The 27169-nt window shown below is 36.7% G+C and overlaps 1 pseudogene; it reads right to left on the reverse strand.

Moving 5' to 3' along the window:
- LOC138155149 (ferritin heavy chain-like) overlaps positions 1-26596 on the reverse strand; it is an 81597-nt pseudogene extending 55001 nt beyond the window's left edge.
- Between the last annotated feature and the right edge of the window lie 573 nt (positions 26597-27169).

Genomic DNA, 27169 nt, shown 5'->3' on the forward strand with positions numbered 1-27169 from the left:
CAGGGCCGGTGCTCTATTCACTGCACCACCTAGCCACCCTACCTTTCCTCATTCTTATTCTACCTCCACCTCTTTCTAAATTACTATATAGTATTTTTTTTGGTTGATGCTAAATGTCTTTTCTTATCATATTGTAAGTATCTTTTGGACACAAAACCATTCTATTGTTCAGTTCTTTATACTCTCTTATGGTGATCTATACTATATGAGTCTCATTAAATAATCATTTTGAGGGTCCATTTTTTGTCCTTCTCTGATAAGTGTGCCAAGTATAAAAAAATTTTGAAATCTTAAATCTTCTGAGGTTTTCTATTTAAATCCTATATACAATATTCTACATTAATATTTTGTCTGAGAATGAGGGAGAGTAATAAAAATAACTCATATTTTCATAGTATTTAAGGTGCATAAAATACTTTCCTTCCAACAGTAGTCAAGTGAGATCATGAGATTAGTGTAAATATAATCATTCCTATTTTTTTCTAGAAGAACTTCGAAGAGTTTAAGTAACTTGCACAGAACAAGAACAAGAATTATAGATCTGTGATTTGAACACAGTTATCCCAAGTTCAAATCCAATGTCCTTTTTACCATATCTCACTAAATAACAAGAAAAGAGAGGTCACTTGTTATGTCTCAGGTTATTTCTTTTGTTATTATATCAATATTAAAGGCACTGATTTATAATTAGAATTACACTTAATATATTCAAGGTGTTGTAGGAATATCATTTAAGGCTTCCTTATCTGAAACTCACACTAACAGTTCCTGCAAATTATTTTGTGCACCTTCCCTTTTGCCCGTAATCTCCTTAGTTCATAGGGATACAAAATCAAATAAATAAATCTGTGAAGAAAAATCAACATAGCATGCATACTAGGAGTGGACATAGATGAGAACTACAAAAATAACACAACTGCTATTTGACTTTGACCCTGTTGGACCTACCCATATTTAATAAATACTTCATTCTGAAGATGAAACTTCTGTGAATGAAGATTTTTGGTTCAAAATAACCTTGGTCAACATTCATAGTCAGTTAATTAGCATTGACTGCTGTGTGATAAGCATAGGGATCTTTATAGTGCTGGAATGTACTGATGGGGCACTTGTCTGAAGATGAAGGGAAAGGGAACAATAACCTTCCTATATTGGTTTCTCAAATTTTTCTTCTTTTCCTTACACACAGTTTCCCTGTTTTCTTATGCAATCTCTGAACAGTTAGATGATATAGTTTGGATCCTATCCTTTTATTAGCTGTGTAGCTCTGGGTACTTCACTTAATGCCTCTCAGCCTCAGTGTCCTAATCTGTATAATGGAGGTAATAAAACCTGACAGCTTTGATGTAAGGATCAAATGAGGAACTATCTGCAAAGCATTTTAAAAACCTAAAAATCTATATAAGTGTTAGCTATCATTACAAATGTGGTTTGGAAGTCTTAGATGTTTTCTGTTTTGTAGGCGTAGCTGTCCTTAGGCAAATTTATAAACTGAACACTCTCTAAGATTACCAATGATTTCTTAATTTCTAAATTCAATGGTCTTTTATCTGTCTTCATCTTTCTTGGCTTCTTAGATGTGTGGCACCATTCACTACTATCTGCTCCTGGATATTCTCTTGACATGTTCATTACAGTGTCATATTGTTGTTCTACTCCTACCTCCTGGACCATGCCTTTTTTGTTACTTTTGATCATATTTTACATCTTATTACTTATGTATGAGTATAACCTATGTTTCTGTCCTGAGTTGTTTTTCCTTTCTCTTTACACCCTCTCTTTTGGTGATCTCATCAGTTTGTTTAATGGGATAATTTTGATTTCTATGCACATGGCTCTAAAATCTCCATACCTCTTCTCTCTCCTGAGAACTAGTCTTGAATAATCAGCTACCTGCTGCAATCTCCATCTGGATGTTCCATAGACATCTCAAATTTAACATATCCAAAATTTAGCTCACTATTTTTCTGAAATCCATTTTTCTCTTCTTCCCAGTTTCTTTGGAGGACACAATCATTCTTCTGACTGCCCAGATTTATAACCTCAGTGTTGATTCTTAACTCTCACTCTTACCATCCATATCCAATCTGTTGCCAAGTCTCATTAATTCTTCCTCTATGGTAACTCTTCCATTCACTCTCTTCTCTTTACTCACATGGTCACCATCCTATATTACCTTTCCCCTGAAATTGCCTTCTAACTGGAGTCTACTAATAGCCCATCTTCTGTCTTTCCTTTCTATACATAATGGCTAAATTAATATTCTAAAGACAAGATCTGACCAGGTCACTTTCACTTTCATGTTCATAAAGTTCCAATTACTCTCTATTGCCTCTATTATAAAATGTAGAGTATATTTGACATTGAATATCCTTTTTAAAAGAAATTAAATTGGTTTGTTTACTTTTAGTTTACAACATTCCGTTCCACAGTCCCTTGAGTTTCAAATTTTCTTCTCCTTCTCCCCCCACTCCCAACATGGTAGCATGCACTTGAATATAGGATCTACAAATATCTTCACGTTAATCATTAGTCAGGTTGTAAAGAAGAATTATAACTGATGGAATGATCAGTGGGAAAGCAGGAACAAAACAAAGCATGACAAAGAAACACAGCAAGTAGTTTGTTTCAGTCTTCAGACTCTGCATCTCTTTCTCTGTATGTGGTTATCTCTTTCGATCATGAGTCTTTGGAGTTGTCTTATACCCTTACATTACTGAGAGAAGCCCAATCTATTGAAGTTAGTTGTCACACATATATTGTGTCTGTGATTGTGTAGAGATTTCTCTTGGTTCTGCTCTTCTTGCTCAGCATCAGTTTATATAAGCTTATTAAAGTCTCTCCAGGTTATTGTGAAGTCTGTCTGCTCCTCATTTCTTATAGCACAGTAGTATTCCATTACATTCATATACTACAACATATTCAACCATTCCCTAATTGATGGGCATCCCTTCAATTTCCAATTCTTTACCACCACAAAAAGAGCTGCTATAAATATTTTTGTACATACGGGCCTCCTCCCACTTCTCTGATCTCTTTTGGATATTACCCTACAAGTGGTGTTTGCTGGGACAAAGGGTGTGCACTTATTTATAGCCCTTTGGGCATAGTTACAGATTGCTCTCCAGAATGGCTGGATCAGTTCACAAGTCCACCAACAATGCATTAGTGTTCCAATTTTTCCACATCCTCTCCAGCATTTATCAATTTCCTCTTTTGTCATCTTACCCAATCTGGATGGTGAGATGTGGTACCTCAGAGTTGTTTTTATTTGCATTTCTCTAATCACTAGTGATTTAGAACATTTTTTCATATGCTTATAGATATCTTTAATTTCATTGAATATCCTTTCAAATCTGGCTCAACCCATTTTTCCAGACTTATTTCCTATTGCTTGCCTTTAAGCATGCTATGCTCCAGTCAAACTGATTTGCTTACAGTTTCCTTCTTCATCACATTCCATCCCTCTTGCCTTTCCCAGGCTGTCCCCCATGCCTGAAATGCTCCCTTTTTACCTCTCCCACTTAAATTGCTGAACTCTCTTCAAGTCCTACCTCAAGTGCTATGTTTTATACAAGGTTTTCTTTCCTCATCCCTGATGTTCTTTGTACTGTTGCCCTTCCTCCCCCCACTTCTTAAAGTTACTTAAATTGATGAACTTTGTTTTTGGTACCTCTTTCTTGTGCTTTATTTCCTTACTTTTAGTTTGTTCCATATTCTCCTCCTCTAAACATCCTGAGATTCTCTGACTGTTCATGTCCTTCACTGAGGAACCCAACTGAGTTCTATCCTCATCCTGCCCAACCATCAAAACACACCTATCCTGTGTCTTGGTCCTCAAGGCCTGGCTAGGTAGTAAGAGTTAATATGATAAACTAATTTGAGTTTGGGGGTAGATGACTGAGATAGAATCATGTATTATTCATGTACTCTTAAGCTTAATTTTTTTTTTAGGTTTCAAATATTTGCCTTTTTACAGGGATTTTCAATGCCATGCCCTAACTCAAACTGACTGAATATTATGGAAATTTCACTCACCATGTCTGAGAGGAGTGGAGAAGTTTTTATCAATAGCACCCTTAAAATTCTATTACATGGAAGTATTCCTACTTTATTTGTATGCCAGAACAACCTTGTTTATCAAATTGAATTAAAATATAGCAATGTATCCACTTCTGTTTCTGTAATGGATTAGTAGTTTATCTGTGGTATTTAAGAAAATTTAAGCACTCTTTATTGTCTCAACCAGATCAGTGCTGTTCTTCCTACTCATTCTAAAGATATGGTTGTGACTTTGCTTCTGGGGCAAGTGGGAGTAGGTGAAATAAATGGCCTTTGATGTCTTTTGCCTTACTCAACTGGTATAATGTGAGAACTAATCTGTAACAGAAATATTCACCTCTAGGTAGGGAGAAGACCCTCAGACGGCCTGAAGGATGGATGGAAGGGAAGACAGAAACAGAAATGTAAGGACAAAGAATAGGTTTTTCTGCTTGGAGAGGGAGATAATGAATTCTGGTTTGGACCTGCTGAGTGAATTTTCAGGAGAATGTCCAGACAAAGCTATCCAGCAGGTAGTTGGAATTGTGGGAGTAGGATTTTGGAGAGGCATCAGCATTATAATTGGACTGTGGAGTCAGAGACATTGAAGTAATACCTGAAGTAATGGGTGCAGAAAGTATTGCAAATGTAGAGAGAACTAAAAAGTAACTCCGTTTACTCCTGCAGAAAAGTAGAGGTGGGCCAATTTATATTTTAGTGCTACCCCCTGTGTGTAGCAAACAGTTAATCAATTCTCTGCACCACAGCCTTCCTGGGCAATTCCTACATGTGAGACAAAAGAAGGTAACTCTCCACTTTCTCATTTTTCAAGGTGCACAAGAATGCTGAAAGTACCATGTCTTTATTCTGACCGAGAACCCCAAGAGACCATATTACTAAACCTGGTAAGCATATATTCGATGAAAAATAAAATACTCAAATGTATATGCATATGTGTTCTATGAAAAATAGAAATACTCAAATGTATATCTATATGAATATTCCCTCTGATATTCAGATTTAGTTATCCATGCTTGCCCAGCCTGAGAGACTCTGGTCTATGTCCTATCATAAATTCACCACAAGGGGTCCACCCAATATTTTCAGTTTCTCTTGAAATTGTGCAGGTTGATTCTGGCTGTGCTTCCAGAATCTCTCACCCTTGAAAATTGACCAGCCTGTCTTTTATTCCTGTCATATATTTCCTTAGTAACCACTTTTCCTATTGTTCATTTAAATTCTACATTGGTTATATATTGCAACCTGCTTATATCTACCAAATGCCTTTATGCTGTTTCTGTGTGATACTGTTTTAATTCTTCAGAGATTGTTGTACTGTACCTATCATGCTGTCATTTTCTATTTGAATTTAAAATATAATAGAACATTTTATTAAGGATAGTCATAAAAATATTATGATGTGTGCATTAGAGGTAAGTGTATGTTTATTCTAGGATCTCATTTTCATGTTGCAGAATTCCTAGCCATATCAAAGATGAAATAATCCCCAACAATTCTTCCTAAAGTGATTAGGAATCATAGATGATTAAGATATCTTTGGAGTCTGAATGAGACTTATTATTATTTACATGAAACCTTTATACCTTAAGATACCTGTAAGACAGTAAGCATGTATTTTTTTTGTTCTTATTTTACAGATAGAGATGAATGAGATATATAGACCTCTCTGAAACATCTGATATAAACAGAAAACACCATTTCTCAGATAATATCTGAACAGCTTGTTTCAGCGCTTTAGGCTGTCCATAGTAATGGGCAAGCCAACAGGGAGAAAATGAGCTTATTCCCGCATAACTCATAATTCTTACTGGTAAATCTTTCCAATTAAGATGTTTACTGGTATGATAGGAGAAATACCCTGCCTCCATGACAGGCCAGTTTTTTTTTTTTTTCCTGAAAATATATTGAGACAAATCTGGAAACTTGGTTGGGTTAGGAAAATAGATGTTTAGGTGGTTGATATTATTTCTTGATTGCTTGAGTCCAGAGCAGCCCCAAGGAGCTCCAGGGGCACTCTGATGCTTGGCTAGTGTTTTGGGCAGCTTGGGCAATGGAGTTAAACTCAGCTGTCATACCTATCCTGATTGAATATTCTTCTCCAGCTATGTCAAGTAAGTCTCCTGTTAAATGTTGAATGTCAGTAGTGTTCTATTATCTAATCTGAACTACCAGGGCAACAGCCTGAGTTAAACCCAACCCAGAATTTGCAGATCCAAGAAGTATACTTGAAGGGTCAATTATTTAATTGACATTGGTATTCTTGCCACCAATACAGCTTGTAACTATGTCAAACACTGTAAATGCTATATATTTGTTGGGGTTGAGAAATTCACCATTTCTATCCAACTTGCTAAGATGAGTCCTTTGGACCTACCCAAGCTAGTCCTTAGGCAATGGACCTGTAAAAGTGATATAAAACTGAAGAAAGATTGGGGATGCCTAAGGATTACAGATTTGGGATTTAGGTCATTTATATGAAATCATATAATCATATCATGACACTAAGATTAACACCCCAAAGTTTTGAGAAGAAATATCAGATAATTTAAGACTGAGTCTATACTCATAAGAAATAGGATGGAAAATGAGGAGACAGAAAGGGTAGAAAAGAATGAGCAGTCCAGTGTGAAGAGAATCAGGAGAATAGCCATGTTGAGCTCATAGCTATTTGATTCTGACAATGTGCAGAGTTACACCCATAAACATGTTATAAAACTATATATATTTTAATAACTTTTGATTTGACACTAAGCTACTGTTTTCTTTAATTTGCCACATATGGCATATTCCAGATGAGACTGTCAGCTGAGATATTCAGGCTGAATTTTTGGGCATGCACATGCTAGACATTCTAAGAATTTTACTTATATAACATAGTGCATGGTTTTTCAATTTTCTAAAGCATTTTGGCCATGTATCTCCCACTGCTCTACCCCTTCCCCTGTTTTGCCACTCTGACTTTATTTCTAACTGCTTTCCTGACACTTCAGCATAAGAAAAGTATCTTGAAGTTTGTATTAAAAGGCATCAATATTTTCTCACCAAATTCTCTAATAATTTTGAATTAAAAATCCTCCAAAAAATAATGTTTTGTAGAAATAGGCAAATTGTAAATACATGCCTTTTTACTCAATAAAAAACTTTAATTTCAGGCAGATAGGATAAATACAAGATAAAGATGTCGCCAGACAACCTAATTGGCCTGTACAAAATAAAATAACATAAAAATCTCAGTAAGGTGAAACTGGCTGGCTTCCAGTTTACATGCAATCATATTTGCATCCATATTCATTAGTTTTCAGTCAATGCTACCTATTCCCTGTAACATTTTTGATAGCAAACTTTTGCCCCATTTTTTAAAATGTTCTACCATATGATGTATATCATTTAAACACAGAGTATAAATAAAGAAACGATTCTGAACAAAGCAGACAAAGGAAGTGGTTTCCTAGCAACAGGAATCACAGAACAGATCCTGCCCTCCCACTCAGATGGAAACTTCATCCACAAGCTCATGTCGTTAAAATATTTCTGAGTGCAGACACCCTGAGAGTGCATGCGCCTCACACTGAGAGCCCAGGCAGCATTTGAACTTACTATTAAACGGATTTGGAATTTAATGGAGCTTGTGTCCAATTCTCTTTGAAGTTAATGTATTACTATACTGACTACATATGTACCTGCTGAAGAAAGTACATTGCTAGTGTGCTCATACTTTTGTTTAAGAATATGTACCTGAGACTCATTCTGAATGCTCATGGAGTGACCATATGGGCTAGGCTAGAGATGAAAATGTATCAAAATCACTGTGTGAACAGATCCAAGATAAGTACTATAACAACCTTAAAACCTATCCAACTCATTTCTTCCTTATTTTCAAAGTTTTTTTTTTCCCTCAGCTCTGGGGATTTAATGAGGAAGGGGTTATGAACCCATGCAAATTATGGTTATTTTATATTCTCATTTGTAATCTTTGTTGCACAAAGTCCTCTGTAACTGAACTTTGGAGCTTTAAGAAAATGAGAGAACTGGTCTCAGTTTATCCTGTTCATCCTGGTTGCACCTATTCCAGAGTTCCAGGTGAGAGAATCTTGTTACAGTGAAAAGAGCACTGGATCAGGAGGCGAAGGACCAAGGTCAAAAGTGCCTGTCACTACTGTGTGAGTTGCTATAAATCTCTGAGCCTTAGTTTCATCATCTATAAAATGAGGAAGATGGTTCTAACTCTAAACGTATTATTTGAGGACCCGATGTTTCTGTGTCTTGGGGATTATTGCCTTGTGCATAGGAACTGACCTACAGTAGATTGAAGGAACTGTAGGAATTGTGGCTTTTCTATAGGGAAGAGTTCAGCAATTAATCAAAGCAGAGTTCAAAAAAGCTGCAAATAAATCGTGTATTCATGAAACTTAGTGAAATGGCTAATGTGGATAGGTTGCAAGACAGTCACAGAATCCTAGGCAGATAAGGTCAAAGTTCAAGATCAAACCAGTCAGCAAATCTTGTAAGAAGTAGGATAAAAAAAAAAGATAGTAGGGGAAGGGGCATGGGGGGAGGGGTTGCAAAGTTCAACAAGGTGAGAAGAGGCTCTTTGAAGAGTCAACTTGGTCTGGGGGAAAGAATCCTGAACGAAGTCATACCTTAACTGGGAGAAAGAACACTCATAAGCCCAGTCTAGGATCAAAGAAGTCATTTGAACCTTAATCCTCAAAGTTGTTATTAAAATCTAAAGATTGTTGCTGATCAACATAATCCCCCATAGTACCATGAAACTGGTGCTGTGTGATTCAAGATCAATCTCTGGAGAACCAGTCACCAACTAGAAATTTACTGATATAACCCAACCAAAACTTTCCCTTCTGTAGTTTCATCATGTTTGAAGTGAAAATATGCTGGGGATATGAGATGTCTCTGGCTCTTGCCTCATCATCATCATCATCATCATCATCATGAGACTCAGTAGAAGAAAGTTACTAGCTAATAGGAACTTGTGCTCCATGGCTAGAAAAATTATCACTTGAGGACATAGAGCCAAGATGGTAGAGTAAAGGCAGGGACTCCAAGCAAATTCTAGAGCAGCAGAACCCACAAAAAGAAATAGTCAAACAATTTTCCAGCCCAAGATCATCAGGAAGGGTCTGTTAACAAGAGTGTGAGAGAGGGGCACAGTCCAGTGACATGCAGACATGCAGACTGGGCCCCAACAAACTAGGAGCAGGCCTCCAAGTGACTGATTCAGTGGTAGCAGTGACAGGTTTCACACCTCTCAGCTCATAGATGCTAAACAAAATTTTGAACATCAGGAGCAGGCCTTGGGAGTCACTAAATCATCATCATCATCAGCAATGGAAGCTATTCCCAGATTTCTCAGCTCTCAGATGGTAAGGGAGTCAAACAGCTGCTCAGAAGGAGATTATAGAAGTTTCTTTGTTAGCACTGAGGCAGGACTCTGTAGCTTTGCCCATACTATGATCCTAGTTGTAGTCCTGGGTGATAATCCTGGGGCAAGGAAGAGCACTAGCATAGCAGAGCTTATAGCCACAGTGGAGCAAGGACTATCCTCACAGTTCCAAGGCATAAAAGAGAGCTTGTGGTCACCCAAAGACCAGACAATAGGCCAAGGGAGTAGTATATGCCCCTCTTCTTATATCATACCTTCTTGGAAGAACTGAAGACTTACAGGTCCTTAGAAGTATCCCTGAAAACAGCCGTACAAAGTCTGGGAAAATGAGCAAACAAGGGGAACAAAAAACTCGGACTATAGAAAGTTACTATGGTGACAAGGAATATCAAAGCACACACTCAGAAAAAGATAACAAAGTAAAAGTTCCTCTATCCAAAGCCTGCAAGAAAAATGTGAATTGGTCTCAGGCCATGGAAACTCAAAAAAGGGTTTTGAGAATTAAGAGAGGTAGAGGAAAAATTGGGAAGGGAAATGAGAGTGAAGCAAGAAAATCATGAAAAAAAACCTTAAAAAAGCAGGCTAGGCCAAATGGTAAAAGAGTTACAAAAATCCAATAAGAGAAGAATGTCTTAAAAAGCAGAATTGGCCAAATGGAGAAAGAGTCACAAAAATTACTAAAGAAAAACTCCTTAAAAAGTAGAATTGTCCAAATGTAAAAGGAGGTTCAAAAGCTCTGTGAAGAAAATAATTTCTTAAAAATTAGGATAGAGCAAATGGACGCTAATGACCTTATAAGAAATCAAGAACAAATAAAACAAAACAGAAGACTGTGAAATATTTCATTGCAAAAACAATTGATCTGGAAAATAGATACAGGAGAGATAATTTTAAAATTATTGGACTACCAGAAAGCTATGATCAAAAAAAGAACCTAGACATCATCTTTCAAGAAATTATTAAGGAAACTGTCCCAATATTCTAGAACCAGAGAGTAAAATAAAAATTAAAAGAATACATTGATAACCTCCTGAAAGAGATCCCAAAATGAAAACTCCCAGGAATATCATAGCAAAATTCCAGAGCTCCCAGGTCAAGGAGAAAATATTGGAAGCAGCCAGAAATAAAAAATTCAAGTATCATGGAGCTATGGTCAGGATAACCCAAGATTTAGCAGCTTCTCCATGAAAAGATCAGAGGACTTGGAATATAATATTCCAGAGGGCAAAGGGATTAGAATTATAACAAAGAATCACCTATGAAACAAAACTGAGTATAATTCTTCAAGGAAAAAAATGAATATTCAATGCAATATTGGACTATCAAGCATTTTTGATGAAAAGACCAGAGCAGAATAGAAATTTGATTCTCAAATACAATGCTATAAATAAACATAAAAAGGTAAACAGGAAAGGGAAATCACAAAGGCCTTAATTAGGTTAGATTATTTATATTCCTACATGGGAACATGATACTTGTAACTCTAAAAAACCTTCCTCATTATTAGGGCAGTTGGAAGTACACATAGAGGACACAGGTATTAGTTGAATATGAAGACATAATATCTAAAAAATATAACAAGGTGTGAGAAAGAGGAATGTACTGGGAAAAAGAGAAAGGGAGGGAGTAAAATAGGATAAATTATCTCACATAAAAGAGGCAAGAATGGGGTGGCTAGGTGGCACAATAAGTAAGAGTGCCGGTCCCGGAGTCAGGAGGACGCAGGATCACTTCCGGCCTCAGATAATTAACACACACACACACACACACACACACACACACACACACACACACACAAGAAAAAAAAACTGGCCATGTAACCTTGAGCAAGTTACTTAACTCCAATTGCTTAAAAAAAAGAGGCAAGAAAAAAGTTTTTACAGTGGAGGGGAAGAATGGGGAGATGAGGGAGAGTCTGAAAACCTTATTTTCTTCAGAATTGGTTCAAAGAGGGAATAACTTACACACTCAGCTGGATACAGAAATCTATCTGACTACAGGAAAGGAGGAATGGAAAGGGATAAAAGAAAATGGGGAAGATGGAAGGGATGGCAGATTAAGGGAGGATGTAGTCAGAAGAAAACCTTTTTTTTTTCATTCTTCAAATGCTTTATTAACTTCTGATTTACATCATTCATTTCCACCAGATTTCGAGTTACAAATTTTCTCCCCATTTTTCCCCTACCCACTGCCCCAAAATAGCAGTCCCACAGGATATCCCCTCCTCCAATCTGCTCTCTCCCATATTTTCTCCCGTACCACTTTCGATTTTTCCAGTGGATCCCTATGCCCCTGTGCCTGTATATCTTATTTCCCAATTACATGTAAAATAGTATTAATAACATATATATATATATATATATATATATATATATATATATATACATATATTTAAATATTTGATTTTAAAACTTTGAATTCCAGATTCATTTCCTTCCTCCGTTGTCATTCACCCTTACTGGGAAGATAGCAGTTCATTATAGGTTGTACATGGGTGGCTAATGCAAAACAATAACATAGTAGACATACTGTAAAGGACTGACTATATTTCCCTTTCTGCTATCCTACCTCCCACTTGTTCTATTCTCTACTTTGATTCTGTCCCTTTTCAAAAGTAGGTGCTTCCAACTTCCCTCCCCCCAGCCTGCCCTTTCTTCCATCATCCCCCCTCTCATCCCCTTCTCCCCTACTCTCCTGGAGGGTGAAATACCCTATTTAGTGTGTATTTCATTCCCTCCCTGAGCCAAATTCAATGCGAATATGGTTAACCCATTCCCTTTTGCCTTCCTATTCTTCCTCTCCATTGTATCCATTCCCCCTTGCCTCTTTTATATGAGATAGTTTACCCCATTCTGTCTCTCCCCATCTCCTCTCATTATATTCCTCTCTCACCTCTTCATTTCACCTTTTAAGTATCATCCCTTCTGGTTAACTTTGTCCTGTGCCCTCTGTAAACATATCTGTATGTATGTAAACATATCTATATGTATGTAAATGTATTGTAAATATATATGCACACACATTCACATATGTATTCATATGCCCATATACCCTCATATATATAATTTCTATTCCATTCAACTACTGAGAAAAGTTTCATAACTAACAATTGTTGTTTTTCCATGTAGGAATGTTAATAGTTCAACTTTGATAAGTTCCTTATGATTTCTTTTCCCTGTTTATCTTCTCATGCTTCTCTTGCTTCTTGCGTCTGTGTCAAATTTTCTATTAAACTCTAGTTTTTTTCAACAAGAATGCTTGAAAGTTCTCTATTCCACTGAATGACCATATGTTCCCCTGAAACATGATACTCAGTTTTGCTGGGTAGGTGACTCTTGGTTTTAATCTCAGATCCTTTGCCCTCCAGAATATCACATTCCAAGCCCTTTGATCCCTCAGTGTAGAAGCTGCCAGATGGGTGATCCTGATTGTGTTTCCACAATATTCAAATTGTTTCTTCCTGGCTGCTTGTAATATTCTCTCCTTAACCTGGGAATTCTGGAACCTGGCTATAATATTCCTAGGAGTTTTCTTTTTGGGATGTTTTTCAGGAGGTGATTGGTAGATTCTTTCAACCTCTATTTTGTCCTCTGGTTCTAAAATATCAGGGAGGTTTTCTTTGAGAACTTCCTGGAGGATGATTTCTAGGTTCTTACTTTGATCATGGCTTTCAGGTAGTCCAATAATTTTTAAATTATCTCTCCTGGATCTATTTTCCAGGTCAGTGGTTTTTCCCATGAGATATTTCACATTGCCTTCTATTCTTTCATTTATTTGGATCTGTTTAACAGCATCTTGATTTCTCATAAAGTCATTAGCTCCCATTTGCTCCAGTCTAATTCTGAAGCAATGATTCTCCTCATTGAGCTTTTGAGATTCTTTTTCCATCTGGCAAATTCAGCTTTTTAAGGCATTCTTCTCCTCATTGCCTTTTGGAGCCTCTTTTGCCATTTGAGTTAGTCTATTTTTTAAGGTGTTATTTTCCTCAGTCAGGCTGTTGAGTCTCATTTCATAATTTTCTTGCATTGTTCTCATTTCTCTTCCAAATTTTTCCTCCATTTCTCTTATCTGCTTCTTAAGGTCCTCTATGGGCTGTAACCAACTCATACTTTCCTTTGAAGCTTTTGGTGCAGGAGTTCTGATTTTACTGTCTTCCTCCTGTTCAATGCTTTGCTCCCTTTTGTCCCCAAAATAGGAGTGTACTGTTGGAATCTTCTGTCTGCTTTGTTTCTTTTGCCTGGTCATGTCTCCCCTCAGTCACTTGACCCCTGGGCTTTTTGCCACAGTTGGACTCTGCCACCAGACAGGGGAGATTTCCTCCCAAATGCTGGGGTTTTCTCAGTTTCTGGAGGTATTAGATGGGTGCCCTCTCTGAGGTCTCCACACACTCTGGCATGCTGGACACACACCCCAGGACCTCCACCCTAGACTGCAATCCAGATCCAAGAAGGTTAAAGCAAGAGTGATTACCCCTCAGACTGGTGCTTGTTCCCCCTATACTCTGCAGGCCAGGAGCTGAAGCTGCCACATGGTGCTGGCTGGCTGTGCCAGAGTTTCAGGGGCTTCTTGCCCCAGGGGCAAAAGCCAAGCACTCCCACTTACTGGGTCCCAAAGTCCAGACTGCACTGACCTCTCACTTTGTCCTTCGCATCTATGTGTGTTGATAAATCTGGAAACAGCCACAGCTGCTGCTGATCTAACCCTGGGGCTAAAGCCTTGGAGTGGGGCTGGGCTCTGCTCCCAGAGCCCTGCACTGGCTGATTCCTGCTGGCCTGCCTGGCTGTCCTCAGCTGGAGTTTAGCTTCTCTGTGTCATTTTGTGGGTCCTGCAGCTCCAAAGTTTGTTTAGAGTCCCCTTTTGACATGGATTGGGGAAGGTGGAAGCCAGAGCCATGGGGAGATCCTGCTTCTACTTGCAGAAGAAAACACTTTTGAAGTGAAAAAGGATGAAAGGAGAGAGAGAATAGAATAAATGGGGAATAGGTTGGAGAATATATATTTAGTAATCATAACTGAAAAAAATTGAAATAAGTTTCTCTGATAAAGGTTTCATTTTCTAAATATATAGAGAACCCATTCAAATTCATAAAAATAGTAGTCATTCCCCTACTGATAAATGATCAAGAGATGGACAGTTTTCAGATAAAGTAATCAAAGCTCTCTATGATCATATGAGAAGGTACTCTAAATTGCTATTGATTGGAGAAATGCAAATTGAGACAATTCTGCAATACTGTTTCATGACTTTCAGATTTGCTAATAGGATACAAAAGTAGAAGGACAAATTTTGGAGAAAATCGAGACATTAATGCACTATTGGTGGAGTTGTGAAGTGATTCAACCATGTTGTTTTAGTGCACTTTGGATCTATGCCCTTAGTGCCATAAAACAGTGCCTACCCTTTGACCTAACAATGCCCCTATTAGATTTGTATCCAAAAAGAGATTAAAAAAAAACAAAAAAGAAAAAGACCTATATGTACAAAAATATTTGTAACAGCTCTTTTCTAGGGGCAAATAATTGGTAATTGAAGGGATGCCCTTCAAATGGGGAATGTCTGAAAAAATTGTGGTTGTGATAGAATACTATCGTGCTATGAAAAATGATGAGCAAAATGCCCTCAGAAAAGCCTGGAGAGACTTGCATGAGCTGATGCAAAGTGAAATGTACTGTGTACAAAGCAAGAGCAATAGTGTAAGATGATCAGCTGTGAATGACTTAGCTATTCTCAGCAATGCAATGACACAAGACAACTCTGAAGGACTTATGATGAAAAATGCTATCTATCCCTAGAGAAATCGCTGATGGTGTCTGAATACAGATTGAAGCATACTTTTTTTTTTGCTTTATTTTCCTTGAGTTGCTTTTTTTGCCTATGCTTTCTTTCATAATATGACTATTATGAAAATGTTTTTCATGACTACACATGTATAGCCTACATCAAATTGCTTGCCTTCTCAATGGTATTGGGGGAAAGTGGGAATGGGGAGAGAGAGGAATGGAGAGAATTTGGAACTCAAAGTTTTAAAAACAAATGTTAAAAATGTTTTTACATATAACTGGGGGAAAATAAAATACTAATAAAAATAATAAAACAAAACAAAACAAAACAAACAAAAAACCCCAAACCTCTTTCTCCTTTCCTCCAGTTCAAGTAATTCAAAGTTGTTATAATAAGCATAGCTAGCATTTATTTAGCACGTTAAGGTTGGCAAAGCACTTTACAGAAGTTAATTTGGTCCTAACAACAATCCCATTTTACATATTAGGAAACTGAGACTGAGAGGTTTAGTAACTTGTCCAGAGTCACACAAATAGTAAGTGGCTGAGGCAGGATTTGAACTCAGGTTTTCCTAATTTCAAATTCAACACAAATTACCCTGTATACCATTTCACTATATACTGTATTCACTATATACCAAGGCAATAATCTATTTGCCTTCCTACACTTCCTTTAACTCTCATTCTCATTCAGCTCAGCCCTACCACTTCCCAGTTCCTGTTCTCTGTCCTTCTCTTTCTTTCTACCCATGAAACACCTAAAAATCTTTAATAAAATCATTCTTTAACTTTTTATTATATTTTATGAAGACCTTAAAAGGATAGCATATAGAGTCATAAAATCCATTATATTCAGCTGATTTGTTTAAGTTATATAGCAAATTCAACAAGTTAGTTCTAAAACTAACTTATTTGTCTATATCTCCCTCTGAGATGGTATCACTGAATTAAAAGATATGTGCATCTCAGTGACATTGAAGCAATAGTTCCAAATTGTTCTCAAGAATTGTTAGGCTGACTTAGAAACCACCTAGAAACACCTGGCCGTGTAACCTTGAGCAAGTTACTTAACCCCAATTGCTTAGGGGCGGCCAGGTGGCTCAGCAAGTAAGCGCACCGGTTCCAGTGTTGGGACGACCTGGAGATCGAATCCCGGGCTCAGACACTCAGCACCACACCCAGAAATAACTGGCCGTGTAACCTTGAGCAAGTTACTTAACCCCAATTGCTTTAAAAAAAAAGAGAGAGAGAAAAAAAGAAGAATTGTTAGGCTGCTTCATTCTACCCATAATGCATTCATGTACTTATTCTCGCACAGTAATTCCAACAATTGATATTTTCCTTTTTGTTTTTTTTTTGGTCCTTCCTTTTATTTTCAATCTGATGAATGAGAAGTGGAAACTCTAATGATTAATAATTTCTTATCAATAGATACCATTTTTTCAATTGAAAAGGGTCTGTTCCTCTTTTGACCCTTCACTTATTGAGGAATGGCTTTTGTTAATTATATATTTATGTCAATTATTTGTATATCTTGGATAATCAAGCCATTGTCAGAGAAACGTATTGCAAATATTGTTCTACTGAACTGTCTCTCTTCCAATTCTAATAGCACTTATTTTCATTTGTGCAATTTTTTTTGTAATCAAAATTGCCTTTTATTCTTTAGGATCATCTCTATCTCTTGGTTGTGGAAAAACTCTTCCCTTAGCCATAGCTGTAAAAGATACCTCCATTCTCTAATTTGTTTATGGTCTTTTATTACTAATCACATATTCATTTGGAGTTTATTTTGTTGTTGCCCATTTTTCCTAGTAGTTTTTTTAAAGAGAAATTTGTATCCCAAAGCTTACGTGCTACTATGAACAGTTGCTTTTGGGTTATGTGTATCTAATCTATTCTATTGACCAACTTTTTAATTTTTTTTAACCAGTACCAAATTATGGTGATGATTACCACTTTGGAATATAGTATGATATCTAGTATTGCTATGTCCCCTTGCTTCCCATTTTGTCATTATGAGAGTCTTAACCTTTTAGTCCATGAGATACATTTTGTTACTTTGCCTAATCCTACAAAGCAATAATCTATTTTTGGTAGGGAAATGAATATTTTTAAGTTTCTTTTATTTCTTGTGTTTATGTTTCTTTTTAAAGTAAATTTTATTAAATCTTTTTTTAAATTTTACATTGCTTAAATTTGCCCCTGTAATCCTCTTTCTACTCCAGTCAGAAAGCTATCTCAAATAACACAAACTATTTTAAAGGGAAAAAAAGAAAAGAGAAAAATTCAGGAAAACTTATTTCTCTCTAATATGTGCACATCATATATTACTAATTATTAATATAACTAATTACTATTGTAACATTAACATTACATTATGTAATTATATATGTTTATATTTATGTCTCTCGATGTTTTTCATCTGTCATTTTCAAAGATGACCAGTGATGCCATGGGGTGATGTCTTGACTTGTGTGTGAATTAGATTTAAGTGAGGCACAGTTGCAAAAAGTTGTTGAACTCGGTCTCTCTTCCTGAATCAACAAAGTATAGTTGCAAGACAAAAGTCAGGGCAAATGGCAATGACCAGGGATGCAATGGATGACTTTGGAGTCCTTAATGTCTAACCAAGTTACTCCACAGCACATGCTTCAGTTTCCTCTTTTTAAATAAATTGTTTTCATCTGCCCATTCTACCATGGAAAGTCTTCATGTATTTGGGACATCCCTCTAAGTAACCAATGAGTTTGAAGTCTGTTGGTTACCCTAAACCCAGTTTAGCCTATTTTCTGAGATGGTTTTCCCTGGATGTGTCCACTGTGCATACATGATATAGCTTCTTGGAGCCACAAGTGAGATTTGAGTGAAAGGTGAACACCAAATGTGGATGAGAAGTCCTGAAAAAGGCTCAGCATCAGAGGTGCTAGTCCTTGAACACCTCATACCATAGAGTTCGAGTGAAATGTCTTGACATATCTTTCCCTTGGTGATTTCTTTCTTTCTTTCTTTCTTTCTTTCTTTCTTTCTTTCTTTCTTTCTTTCTTTCTTTCTTTCTTTCTTTCTTTCTTTCTTTCTTTCTTTCTTTCTTTCTTTCTTTCTTTCTTTCTTTCTTTCTTTCTTCCTTCTTTTCTTCCTTCCTTCCTTCCTTCCTTCCTTCCTTCCTTCCTTCCTTCCTTCCTTCCTTCCTTCCTTTCTTCCTTCCTTCCTTCCTTCCTTCCTTCCTTCCTTCCTTCCTTCCTTCCTTCCTTCCTTCCTTCCTTCCTTCCTCCCTTCCTCCCTCCCTCCCTTCCTTCCTTCCTCCCTTTCTTCCTTTCTCCCTTCCATTTTTCCTCCAAGCCCTTATTATGTGGCAGATACTTATGCTGGAGAAAATAAAAGGTGGTAAAAACAGTTAATGCCCTCAAAGTGGAAGAGATAAAATAGAAATTGTTAGGTATATACAAGTTGTACACAGAGTAGTTGAAAGGGAGGGAAGACACTAGCAGTTGGGGAGATGAGGAAAAATCTCTTAGAGAAAGCAAAATTCAAGCTAAGTCTTAAGAGAAGCCACCAGGGAAGTTAAGAGGTGGAGATGAGGAGGGAGAGACTTATATTCTAAGACTCTGAGCTACAAGAAAAATGTTGACCTGCACTGAAAGAGGAAGTTTCTTAAAGTTCCCTGTGGCAATGAAATCAAAGATCCAGCCCCTTTCCCTATCTAATTCTTGGCTCTTATTAATAATTCCCTTTTTTTGTAATGTTTTACTACTAACTAACAACCACTACACATTGCTCCATTGCTGTCCAGGTGGCACTTGTTTTCAGTTTTTTAAAATACTGCAGTGTTCCATGGCTTATGTGCATATATGTCCTAGGAACACAAAGAAAAAAAAAAGGGAAAAAATCTGCCCTCAAGAAGCTTAAGTAAATCTTATCCATAATTCAATAAAACTAGGAAAATCATGGATTGAGCTTAACATCCGATCATAGCTTTAGTGCTAGAAAAGACTTTAAAGGTGATGCAATTCAATCCGCTCATTTTATGGATGAATAAGTAAGGTTTAGAGTTTAAATGACTTGCCCACTTGTCAGACCTTGAATTTGAACTTTAGTCTTTGGACTTCAACTCTAGTCCTTTTTATACTTCAGCATTATGCAAAGAAAAATTGCAAATATCAAACTTTATCACTGGAAATTCTCCCTCTTCCCCCACATCCCCTGCTAGGAAGCCTAGTTTTAGGCCAGAAATGATAGCCAGAGAGGCTGTCCAGTGCATCCTGGTGAGAGGAATTATTTAGTGCCCCTAGACTTTGTATGAGCAGATGATGTTCCTAGTATAGCTCAATGCAATCTTGTCAAAAACAAAAAAGACCCATGCAAGGCACAGAAGGAGCTGCTGTTTTCACAGACAGCATTTGTGAAACACATCTCAAGAGAGATGATTATCTTTCCAGGGTAATCAGGAGCCTTGCTGTTCTGAATGAAAAGGCATACATGATATTTTGAATTTGAAATAGCAGCCTACTCTTTTTTCTTTGGTGGGCGGGGGGGGTTGTTTTTGGTTCATTTAATTACCAAGTGCAGTATCTGGTTGGAGGCTTCAACCATTTAAAAGCTAGGCTGCGCTCCACTAACTTAGCCCTTAAGAGTAGGACAAAAGACCTACCCTAATGCCATACAATCCAGAGCTGACCTTGAATTCTCAAAGACTGTCAGAAGAGGACAAACTGTGGCAAATTCTACCAAGTGGGAAACGCTTTGAATCAAGTACTGTCTTCTATCCAAGGACCAACTTAGTCAAATACAGAGGAACTCATTACTGGAAGTTTGAACCACAAGTGGCCTTTGGCTATCACAACCTATGAAGCAGATAAAAAGTACAAGGCAGGCATTAATTCTATGGGTCCATCTTCTATTTTCACTGTGTTGCAGTAGAGGTTAGAGGTGGTAGAGAGGTGTAAAATAGGAGAATAGAAAATGTCAGTAATCACATGGTTTTTGTTGTTGAGTCATTTCAGACTTTTCATGTTGGGGATTGTCTTGGCAGAGATACTAGAGTACTTTGCTATTTCCTTCTCTAGCTCATTTTACAGATAAAGAACTGAGGCAAACAGGGCTAAATGACTTGCTCAGACAGCTAGTAAGTGTCTGAGTCCAAATTCGAATTCATGAAAATGAGTCTTTTTGTCTCCAGGTTCAAGGCTCTAAGAACACATGGCTACCTTTAATTTGTTAGTTTACTCTTTTTACCCATTTATTTAGTGACATTCAATGGAAATTTTATTTGGGTGTTTTAAAGAAATACATTAAACAATTTTGTCACTATGTTTGTTTATAGCAATTTCATCTCCAAACATATACTTTCCCCTTTGTTACTACATGAGCAAAGAATTAAAAAGCCCATTAATATTACAAAAAAGAAATAATTTTGAAGGCTTTAAAAAATCTGATGAAGGAGGAAATTATCAGAACCAGGAAAACAATTACCACAACTGATGAAGGAGGAAATTATCAGAACCAGGAAAACAATTACCACAACAACTATAATAAGAACTATAATCCATATAATGGTTCCAGAGGAACATGTGTACAGCCAATGAGTGAATTTCTTTTGCTTGACTATACATATTGGTTTTAAGAATTTTATTTTTTTCCATTTTCCCCCTCATGGGATGAGAAGTGAAAGTGATTTAAAATAAATTCTTTTTAATAAAAAAAAATTGAAAATAGGGAAGGGTGCTATAGATGTGGAATTTTGTATGTATCCTCAAATTAGATTATTGTATTTTTAGGTTTTCTTAATTGTTTTATTTTATTATAAGATACCTATAATGGAATGGAGGGGGATCTGTGAATATTTCTAATTAAAAATAAAATACACCAATAAACCTTTTTTAAAAATGAGAGAAAATTTGTTAAAATAGCAATGATAATAATAACATTTATAGAATGTTTTAAGGTGTGTAAAGTGCTTTATATTCTCATCTCATTTGATTCACAACTAAACCACACATTAATTGAAAGGGCCAATATATGGAATAACTAATATTTAAGTTTGGGTGTTCTTAATGTTCCCATATTCTCCAGTGACATGGTCATTATAAATTATCCTGGAAAACATAAAAAAAGCTGTAAAGACACTTATTAGAAAAGGGAATAAAGGAGTTCTAGTACTTGATTTTATCCTGCACTTAAAGGTCACAAGAAGCATGTTTTCATGAGATACTTCATAATCTTGAAATGCTCAGAATAAGCTAAAAAAAATGGACCAACATGAAGATGATTACAACTTACACATAATCTATTACAGAGGATAAAGAACTTAAACAATTTTAGGAATATACAAGGGAAGTCATCAGCATTCAACTGCCACTGTTATCTCTTGTCAAATCTAATGGCCTTTTCCTTATTTTCCCCCTTCTTGCTATCTCTACAATTTTTGATACTACTGATCACCCTTTTCTCCTTATTCTTAGAACTTAAACAATTTTAGGAATATACAAGGGAAGTCATCAGCATTCAACTGCCACTGTTATCTCTTGTCAAATCTAATGGCCTTTTCCTTATTTTCCCCCTTCTTGCTATCTCTACAACTTTTGATACTACTGATCACCCTTTTCTCCTTATTCTTTCTAGGATGATGTGACATTGATCTTTCTTTTTCCTTTCTGATCATTCCTTATTTTCTTTTGCTAAATCTTTATGCTACATATTGCCCACAAAATCTAATTCTCCCCCAAGGCTCTGTCCTGGACTTTCTCCCTTTTCTCTATATGTTATTTTGCTTGGTGATCTCATTTGATGCCATGGATTCAATGACCGTTTCTATGTACATGATTCTTAGTTCTATTTACCTGTCTAACCTCTCTCTTGACTCCTAGTCTTGCATCTCCAACTGCTTATTAGAAATATTACACTGTATATCCAAAACGGAAGTCAACCTCAATATGTCTAAAGCTGAATGGATAATCTTTGCCTTCAAGCCCTGTCCTATTTCCAACTTTCCTATTACTGGGCAAAGGTATTGAATATATGAACGGACACACTCCGAGTGTGTCTCAACCAGATAAAAATGTAATCGGGAGATATTTGACAAAATTAACCAAAAATACAATGAGACACAGATAATTATATTTTTAAACTAAGTCAATATGCAGCCCACAGGGCCCCTTATGTATGGAATAGTTGCCCTCATTTCTATGTGAGTTTGATATCACTGTTCTATTACCATCCTCAATGTCACTTAGACTCACAACTTCAATATTATCTTTAACTCTTTACTCTCTATCCCCATATGAAATCTATATCAAGTTATTTTGATCTACTTTCATAACATCTTTCATATATCTTCTGTCCTCTGACACTGCTATATGCTGGTACAAATATTATCGGTTTTGATCCTTAAAACAAGCCCAGGAGGTAGGTGCTATCATTATCCTTATTTTAGAGATGAAGAAGCTGAGGAAAATAGAGGTTATTTGTCTAAGGTTACATAGCTAGTAATGAGGTGGCATTTAACTCAGGTTCTCCTGACTCCAGACCCAGCATTCTATCCATTTCAGTATCAGCTATCTCTAATTAGGGACTGTCTGAATTAATTGGTTATATGAATGTAATGGAATATTTCAACCTAAGAAATGCTGAATATAAAGAATTGAGAGAAACCTAGATTTGTGAGTCAATCAACAAACATTTATTAAGGACTTCTTAGAAGTAGCCCAATAATTTGAATAATCAAGCCCAGCTGCCCTGGAAGAAGACAATTAAAAAGATAGCAGGAAAGGCTTTCTAAAACCCCCAAAACTTATTGGGAGGTGCCAGTGGGAGCTGGAGGTACACTATCCAGGCAATGAGGGAAGGAGAAGTAAAAAGTATTCACTTTGGGGGTAGCCTAGAAGAGGAAATTGGTCTCCATTTAATTTGTTTGATTAGAGGAACAACATTCCCACTGTGACTTAACAGTAGTGGTGTGCTGACAAAATATTTTAACAAAGGATCTCCAAAAAAAAAAGTACCCTTGAAACACTCTTAAATTTAATTAGTCATTAACATTTAATTATAGTCAAATTAAAAATTAATTAAAATTATAAATGAACATATTTAATTTAATTAATATCTTCAACAATTTCTTAAGACTAGAAATTAACAAAACAATAAATCAAGTCCCAGTTTACAGCATTTACCTGTATTACGGTTGTAAATGTTCTCACACTTATTTTACAAATCTGCTCCAATTTAGAGCTGGCTCTAGCACATTCCTGCTTGATTAGGTATTTTGTGTGGGTGGTGGTCCCTGTATAAAAGAGCAAGGTTTAAATTTGCCAGGAGCAGGAACAATTGATTACACAAGCAGCTGAGACTGAAGTTTAATCACTTCTTAGACCCAATACTTGAGAACTAGCCCTTGGAGAAGATTGGGAATATCTGCTGGAGAATACTTAGGGATCATTCAAGCAAAGCAAAGGACAGTCACAATGACAAAAAAAGGCACCCAGAAGCTTACCAGAAGCATAATTGGAGTAATAGAGCCCTGACTGGGAGCAACAAAAAGAAAAGAGCTGCCAGTAAAAAAGTGACTCATGGCAGACCACAGACATGGAACAGAGAATTCAGGGCTTCTAACTTTCTCAGGCCTCACCAGGCTTGTAGAAATTTAAGCCAAGAGGATGTATCCAGTGGGAAGCATGGTATAGTGGCATGGAAGAGACATTGATTCCCCATAGGATTGGGTGAGAGTTCTTTGGTGCTTTTTCTATATAAATAATAGTATATTTTAAAGTGTTGTCAATCTGAGTTCTTTTTAGGAGAGTTAGTTTTCACTCTTGGGGAGGACCAGAAAATGAAGTTCCCAGGTTGACCCATGTAGGCACATTGAATCAGATAAATAAGAAATCCTAGCCCTTTTAGTTAGGAAGCATACTCTAATGCAAGAGTTATAGTTATTCCCACCCTTTACCAATTAAGGAAGGGAAAAAGTGAGATTGCAGTGAGAGACAGCATGGAGATGAAAATAACAAAGGTAATCACTGTATACCAATTTAAATGAGTGAAATGGGAAATTTAAGGGGATAGTGTTTAGAGACCTGGGTTTTCTAGTTTGCCTTGGAAAAATTACTTTAAAATAATTAAACATATTGGTTGGCATTTTTCTTGCTTTTATTCTTTTAAGATATGAGCAACTTTTGACTTAAAAAATGATTGGTATAACATTTCACCTTCAGAAGGGGAAAGAGTGTTCATTGAGTTATGTTGGTTGATGGAGACTGCCTCCCCTAAAATCCTACTCTGACATCTAATTTTGCTGTGTCTCTAATTCTAATAATGTCAGTGAAACACCATTTTTTGGGTAGATCTACCAAGTTAAATGATTTTTTCTACTTTGGGTCATGCAACAAACTGCCCATAATATAAGGGGCATCTAGTTAAATTTGCAGTAGTTTAATAAAAAAAAAACAGGGAATAATAATAATAATTATTTGTTGTTCTTAATCACAACAATTCATGAAGACTTCTAAAGCATGGAATTCTATACTCACTAAGGAAATCACAATCTTTTAAGTAATGAAGAAAATAAAAAGACACATCTCCCATCATCGAAATGATTTTATTGTGGCATAGATTTAAGTAAACAACAAAAATACTTCTCTTTGCAGGTTCTATATTGACCATATGACCATGTTTGGCTTCTCAGTCCCTGACTTTATTCATTCCAAGACTTCAAAACTCCTGAAAACAAGAGGAAATAGGTATTCATTTTTTTCTACAGCAGTAGCTACTCTTTTTCTACATATATATATATATATATATATTTATTTCATTAAATATTTCTTAATTACATGTAAATTTTTTAACATCAATTTCTTTTTAAATTTTGAGTTCCAAGTTCTCTCCCTTATTCCTTCCCTTACCTCCTCCTTGAGAAGGCAGATAATTGTATGTATATTATACATGTGAAGACAAGAAAAATATATTTCCATATTAGCCACATTGTGAAAGAAAGCAGAGAACCGTTCTTCCCCATTCTCCCCCCCAAAAAAAAAGAAAGAAAAAGAAAGTTTATAAAATCTTTGCTTCGATCTGAAATCAAATGCAAAGTTGTTTTTCTGGAGGTGAATAGCATTTTTCTTTAAGTACTTTGGAATTGTCCTGTATCATTGTATTCTGCTTAGAATAGCTATGTCATTCACAGTTGATTATTATCCAATATTATTGTTATTATGTACAATGATCTCCTGGTTCTTCTCAATTCCCTTTGCAACAGCCAGTTGTTTTATTTTTTCCCTGAAATGATGCTGGTCATTGTTTCTCATAGCAAGATAGTACTTCATTAAAATCAGACATCACACCTTGTTCAATCATTTCTCAAATAATAGACAACTTCTCAATTTCTAGTTCTTTGCTACCACATGAAGACCAGATAAAAATATATTTGTACATATAGGTCTGTTTCTTTTTCCTTTGATCTCTTTGGGATACAGATCTAGTAGTGGTATTGCTTGGTCAAAAGGTTTGCACGGTTTTAATAGGCCCAAAGGGATTAGTTCTAAATTGCTCTCCAGATGGTTGATCAGTTCACAGCTCCACCATAAATGCACTGATGTCTCAATTTTTCCACATCTCCTTCAACATTTAACATTTTCTTTTTTTCTGACATATCAGCTTATCTGGTAGGCATGTGGTCATACTTTAGAATTGTTTTGATTTGCATTTCTTTTTTTTAATTTATTTTGGAGGGCAATTGGGGCTAAGTGACTTGGTCAAGGTCACATGGCTAGTTTTTGTGTTAAGTGTCTTAGGTCCTCCAGACTCCAGGGCCGGTGCTTTATTCACTATGCCATGTAGCTGCCCCTAATTTACATTTTTTAATCAATAATAATTCAGAGTATTTTTTATTTAATTATACAGTGCTATGATTTCTTTTGAAAATTGCTGGGTGGCAGAGTCAAGATGGCAGAATAGAAACAGGACTTCTGCAGGGCTCCTGCTTCCATGTCCTCCCATTCATGTAAAAATTGACTCTAAACAAACTTTGGAGCTACAGAACCCACAAAATGAAACAGAGAAGCTAACCTCCCGCTGAAGACAGTCTGCAAGAAAGGGCCAACACAGTGCTCTGGGAGCCAAGGACAGCCCCTCGTGAGCCTGAGGTTTTAGTCTCAGGGCAGCCACAACCAGCTTCTGGCTGGAAGGACTTCAGATCACCAGCATTTGTGGTGGTTTCCAGAACTGTAAACCTGTAGACACTAAGGACAAAGTGAGAGGTCAGTGCAGTGTGGACTTTGGAACCTGGGAGGTTGGGAGTGCTGTCAGGACTTTGCCTCCTGGAGGGAGAAGTGGCTGAGGTGTGGCAGCTGTTCAGCAGCTGCCACATGGCTGCTTCAGAGCTCCTGGCCTGCAGGTTATAGGGGGACCAAGTGACCAGTCTGAGGGATAATCACTCTTTCTTTAACCTGCTTGGATCTGGATCACTGTCTGGGGTGGAGATCCTGGGGTGCATGACCAGTGTGCCAGAGCATGTAGAGACTTCAGAGACAGCAGCCAACTAATAGCTCTGGCATCTGAGAAAATCCCAACAATTGGGACAAAGCTCCCTCCTGTAGTAGCAGAGTGGCAAAAAATTCGAAAGTCAAGCAATTGAGTGGCAACATGAGCAAACAAGGGAAGCAAGGCAAGCACAGTGGTCGGACTCTGGATTCCTTTTTTTGGGGACAAAAAGGATTGGGGAATGGAACAGGAGGAAGACAACAAAATCAGAACTCCTGCTCCAGAAGCTTCCAAGAAAAATATGAGTTAGTTACAGGCCAAAGAGGAGCTTAAGAAGGATTTTGAAAACCAAATAAGAGTAATGGAGGAAAAATTGGGAAGAGAAATGAGAGTGATAAAAGAAAAATATGAAATGGGAGTCAACAACCTGACTGAAGAAAATAACACCTTAAAAAATTGA

Source organism: Petaurus breviceps, unplaced genomic scaffold, assembly GCF_028583685.1.
Source record: "Petaurus breviceps papuanus isolate PSGF00001 unplaced genomic scaffold, PetGlider_PUasm1.0 91133, whole genome shotgun sequence".
NCBI classification, from domain to species: Eukaryota; Metazoa; Chordata; class Mammalia; order Diprotodontia; family Petauridae; genus Petaurus; species Petaurus breviceps.